Below are 6,064 nucleotides of genomic sequence, written 5' to 3'. Positions count from 1 at the left end.
GCAAGCCAATGTATGGCACCTTTGACTTTCCTATGAGCATAGATGATAGTGTCTGATGCAAAGGCATTGAATCATTGCTTCTCATTCGACTTCTCTCTCGTAACTCTTCTTTTCTCTTCCCTTTAGATGTGTTCATTTAACACATTGTCAAGTACAAAAATATAAGACAGTCCGAAGCATTTTCTTTTTCTTTTCAGTTCATGGTTTTTGATGAGCTGTGAGAAATCTTTCCTAGCTTTACTTCAGCAATTTCCATCTTCAATTTAGCTCTCGTTTTTTTTGCTTCCTTACTTTAGATTGATCCTCGACACTTTCAGACTTCTTTTTGCCTCTTTTGTTCTCTTTTGACTTTGCAATTTTCTCCTGCTATATATCTTCAGTTACCTTGTGGGTTGGTCACTGAAAACAAAAGGCTTCTCCATCTCTTCAATGGCAGCAGTTTCATCATCATTATCATCTTTGTTCTACAGTTTCTGCAGTTTCGTCATCATCTTTTTGAAGATTGTTTTGTGTTGTCAATTGTCTTATAGATACAACTGAATGGTATCTCGTGAAGTTAATCACCCCGTTGCACTCGCAAAACGGTGTTCTCTATTTGGGTCTAGTATCTATAAGATACCACCAAAACAAAAAAAAACATAGTTTACACAAAATATCATACTCGCAGTTGTACGAATCATCAATATCTTTTTCCTTTTTTAGAAGACATAGACTTGTACATCCATCTCTTTAAATCCATCTCTTCAAAGTCGGCGTCTCCAAATCCTACAATGAGGATTGATAACGGCGAATCTGATGCACTGACTAACGCGGCTTTGTTTCTTTAAGGTATGTTATAACACCATCTCGAAACAACTTTTTCTAATGGCTGTTTATATACAATGTCTAACGCTTCCTGATGTTTTTTATATATACTCACCGGGATGATTAGTAAGACAGTGATGATTAGTAAAATGTTTTTTATATATACTCACCCAGATGATTAGTAAAACCTAATATCTCTGTGGATCTTGAGATAGAGACTGACTGGCTATGAGGATTGATAACTGCGTTGATGATACAGATGAGATATTGTTCCATTATCCTCCTGCAGAAAGGTAAGCACAAAGAAAAGGAGTATTGAGTTGAAGGAAAGCTTTTGAGGCAGACCAATGCATCAAGTAAATCAGAGAAAGATATCGACTCAAAATGATATGATTAGACATGTGAATGATATCCAAAAATCACACAAATCAGCAGTTTGACTACAAATAGAGATCAAAACCAAGTTAGGGTTAATGTTTGGTTCTAATCACAAGTGAAGAAAAAAGAAGGATGATTTTTGTATACCTTATAAATAATCTGAGAGGGGGAACAATGTTGTTGGCAAGTAAACTGACACGTTGGAGATTAGGAAAAACAACAAAATCCTTGCTGCAATCAAATTCCATCATCTCCTCGAGAGACATGGATGCGTTTTGTCGAAGGTTGTAAATTCATCTTTTTCACCTTTGATCCACAGAAAAACACCTTGAATAGGGTTCCAAACAAAAATCTAATCTTCGATCTGATCCTTGAAAGACTTGGGTAATAATCGACAGACAAAAGATCAGAGAAAAGTTATAAACTTTAACAGAGTTTTAAAGTGACATCAAGGTAAACAAACAAAATCATAGATTAAGATTTCGTGATATTATTAGGTTACTACGATGATACAATTAATCAAATATTTGAAGTAGGTCCAATTAAAAAAAAATCACACGTAAAAAAGAGTAGTGACTGTAGAGGTCATCGGTGAGAGCCGCTAGGGTTTTGGCGACTCTAGGGAGATTCTCAGATCTGGCAAGCCCCTCTTCAAAGACGTCGTTTCGAGGCTCTCCTTGCCAGGAAGGAGGAGATAGAAGACTACTAGCATACTATATCGACAGGTTTCTTGCTCTTTGCAGCGTAAAAGCTAAAATTGCTCTCTTCGGAACCCTAGAACTTTTCGTGATAAACACGTTTTTGAAGACACGGCCAAGAGAGAGACGAATTCCCCTGTGTAGGGTGACTCCCATAGATTGAAAGGACTCGCTTTAGGTTTTCAAGCAATCGACTCGCAGGATGAGTCGAATGTATGGGAATCGTGGAAGAGAAGGTAGGGGAAGAGAAGAGGGACGACGCTACGAGAAGAAAAAGGAAGATGATATTATCCCAATCCCGGAGTTTGATTTCTCGGACCTGATTGAGAAATACAAGCTTACTTTAGTGGGACGAATGTTCCATGTGGATGGAAGAAGAGTAGAGGCTTTGATCAAACATATGCCGAAAAGGCATATCTGGGACGTAGAGGGGAAAGTTAGAGGAACGAATTTGGGCAATAATAAATTCCAATTCGACTTTGATAATGAACAAGATCTACAGAAGGTTCTACAAAGGAGACCCTGTCACTTCAACAAGTGGAGCTTCTCCTTGGAGAGATGGATTCCAACAATCAAGGAGGATTTCCCAAACTCAATGCTCTTTTGGATAGCGATATCTGGTGTACCTAATCACTACAAAAAAGATGAAACCTACAGAAACATTGGGAACGCCTTGGGCCTAGTAGACAAAGTGGATATAGATGGAGGTCGGGTACGTGTGTGGGTCAATGCTGATGTGCCACTTCAATTTGAACGTCGAGCGGGTTTCGCTAATGGAGATGTGATAAGGGTGTCCCTCATTTATGAGGAGCTTCATAGACATTGCTTCACATGCAAGCGTATCTCCCATGAGGAAGGCACTTGCCCTGAACTTACAGAGGAACATCGAGAGAAAAACAGAGTCGCAAGGATTGAACAAAAAGAGATAGAAGAAAAAGCAACTCGAGAAGCTTTCTCTATCCCTTCCCGGTATGGGACTGACCGTACGATCCACTTGACCCATACTAATCATAGAACTACAACTGAAAGAAGCTATAGAGGGGTAGAGAAAAAAGATTATCGGCGACCAGTGGAGTCAAATAGGGAAAGATCAAGCAGTGACCTTCGTGAAAGGATAACGGAGCGGCGAGAGGCCCTTGGTAAAGAGGTCTGGAAGAGACTGGATAAAGTTGATGAACCATACCATCCCCGTGATCGGGAGAGATATCATCCATATCAAAGATCTTGGAACTATGAACACCGTGCACGTGATGAAGCCATGTCCAGAAATAGAACCTTCATAGGGCACTCTAACTGGAATCATAAAGAAAGAAGAGACGGGCCTATCCGACGATTTCGGCCATCAGAATCCCCATGTTTTCTTGTAGTGGATGAACCATACCATCCCCGTGATCGGGAGAGATATAAGCTCGAAACCATTACGACTCACACAGTGTGAGTAGGAGTAACTCGGGAAGACGAACTTCTCCAGACTCACAACGCACAATCTCGGATAAGCTCGAGCTCCAAAGAACAAGTAGAGGTCATCTGGACCGGTCTCGCAAATCACCACCAAAACATACCAAAGAATGGAGACCGATAAGACAGGGAAAGGAGAACACGGAGGCTGCTCGAGTGATAGAGACAGAGATGAATGATGAAGAGAGACGAAGGCTAAAAGGAAAAATGATCGCGCAAGATCCCACTCCTGATCAATTGAGACCAATCTCGGGAAGAGGAACGCTCATAATAAGGGAACCTAGCTCTAACCCGCCGGAAAATCAAACGGAAGGAGTAAAAAGGAGTAACCTGGGAGATGCTATACAAAATGGAGCAAGCAAGAAAATTGTGGAGACAGAAGAGAGGCACTCTCCAAGGGGTTCCGAGGATCTTGAATTAATAGACCCAGATTCAGAGGAGGATGGTGAGCTAATGGATGACGAGGCTTTTGAAAGGATGATAGAACAGTATACTGAACCGGAGCAAATGACGGAGGCTGATATTTATAATGTCGATGATCTAATGGAGGAGGAACAAGATCTCGAAAGAACAAGACTTGCAAAGGAAGCAACCCCTACAACTTTGGAAGAAGAGAAGAGCAAGAGTATTGAGAAGTCGGTTCAAAATGTGGAAACGACCATATGTCTGCCGAAGAGAGGTGAAAAGAGTGCTATCACTAGCCAAAAGAATGATGAGACTGAAATCTTCAAAAATCTGGATCAGGAAGGACACCAGATTACGGCAGCAAAGAAGAAGAAGAAGACGCCACGGAGCCCAGACGAAAAAGGCACCGCGGCCTCAAAGAAACTTGCGGTTAGGGGAAGAGCTTCACCAAAAGGCAAAGCATCAAGACAGTATCGCCCCCCAGTGGCCCGAAGGTTGCACAAGTCCCTCGACATGAGGTGTATCCATCTGCCGTAAGAGGCAAGAAACCCAGTGTATCCGGTTCGGTGGTGTCCCAGAAACCACCCAGTAAGGATATATGAATGCAATCGCATGGAACTGTCAAGGGGCGGGGAGCCTACTTGACAAAGCAACACTTGCGAGAGTTGCTTCGCTACTATAGTCCTAGTTTTCTTTTTCTTTCAGAAACAAAAAATACTTTCTCTTTTATGCAAGATTTACAGTTTGAACTTGGCTATGATAAGATTTTTACTGTGGAACCTACGGGTAGAAGCGGTGGTTTGGCTTTGCTTTATATGAATGATTCTGGAGTGAAGATTGTTTTTTCAAATGATCGCATGATAGATGTGGAAGCGCAGATAGAAGGCCATAAAGTGTACATTACTTTCGTCTACGGAGATCCGGTGGTGGAATACCGTGAATATGTCTGGGAGAGGCTCACACGAATGAGAACAACAAGATCAGGAGCCTGGATGATGATAGGAGATTTTAACGAGATCATAAGTAATGCAGAAAAGAAAGGTGGTCGAAAGAGAGCCGAGACTCAACAAGATCAGGAGCCTGGATGATGATAGGAGATTTTAACGAGATCACAAGTAATGCAGAAAAGAAAGGTGGTCGAAAGAGAGCCGAGACCTCTTTCTTACCATTCAAGACGATGCTGACCAATTGCGGTATGATTGAATTTCCATCAAAAGGAAACACTATGTCTTGGGCAGGAAGGAGGAAGAATGGACGAATTCAATGTCGCCTGGATAGGGCAGTAGGAAACGAAGATTGGCATAATATCTTTTCCCACACTGATGTGGAGTATCTGTTAAGATGGGGCTCTGACCATCGGCCAGTCTTGGCTAAGATCAAATCACGAGAGACAAGACCGAGACGCAATTTCAAGTTTGATAAGCGGTGGTTTGGAAAACAAGGCTTTTATGAGACTGTTAAAGGCGGATGGGGAAGGAATACTCATCATCAGCATGGAGATTTTGTGGAAAAAATCTACAGATGCAGAAAAGCCATTTCAGCGTGGAAGCGCAGCAATCCATCAAATAATGAAAAGGTGATTGAGCTGTTGAAGGCAAAGCTCGATCAAGCTCAGAATGAGGACAATCTATCGACAGAAGAGGAGCTCGAGATTAAATGGCAGCTGTGTGCGGCTTATATAGAGGAGGAAATTTTCTGGAGACAGAAGAGCCGAGCCATTTGGCTAAGGGAGGGGGACAGGAACACGAAATATTTTCACGCAAAAACGAAGCAGCGCCGGGCTCGAAACCGTATCACGAAGCTGAAGAATTCGATGGGAGTGTGGGTTGAAACCGAGGAAGGGATCGAACAACTCGCTGTGGAGTACTTCGAGGAGCTGTTTGAGACCTCCAACCCGGGAGATTTTGAGGAGAGTATCCGGTTTATTACCGAGACAGTGACAGAGGATATGAATGCGGTATTAACTGCTCAAATAACAGATACTGAGATCAAAGATGTGGTATTCTCAATCAATCCGGAAAAGGCACCAGGACCAGACGGGATGACGCTTGTTTTATCAAAAATTCTGGAATGTGGTTGGAAAGGATGTCATCAGTATGGTTCGCGTTTTCTTTGAAACGGGCGAGCTTGACGAAAGACTTAACCAGACTAACATTTGTCTCATCCCCAAGAATGAAAGACCGGTCACCATGGCTGAGTTTCGACCGATAAGCTTATGCAACGTAAGCTACAAGATTATTTCTAAGGTTTTGTCTTCCCGGCTAAAGAAGGTCCTGCCCCTTTTGATATCAGAAACACAATCAGCCTTTGTGGCTCGACGG

At 42.3% G+C, this 6,064-nt stretch overlaps 1 long non-coding RNA gene across 1 annotated transcript; it reads right to left on the bottom strand.

Moving 5' to 3' along the window:
- Positions 1-624: 624 nt before the first annotated feature.
- Positions 625-1,593, bottom strand: LOC106317049. Its single transcript, XR_001265043.1, has 2 exons — positions 1,330-1,593; positions 625-1,087 (listed from the first exon to the last, which is right to left on the bottom strand). It is a non-coding gene; the product is annotated as an uncharacterized LOC106317049 (long non-coding RNA).
- Between the last annotated feature and the right edge of the window lie 4,471 nt (positions 1,594-6,064).

Source organism: Brassica oleracea, chromosome C9, assembly GCF_000695525.1.
Source record: "Brassica oleracea var. oleracea cultivar TO1000 chromosome C9, BOL, whole genome shotgun sequence".
Classification (NCBI taxonomy): domain Eukaryota; kingdom Viridiplantae; phylum Streptophyta; class Magnoliopsida; order Brassicales; family Brassicaceae; genus Brassica; species Brassica oleracea.
This window is presented reverse-complemented; position numbering and strand designations above follow the sequence as displayed.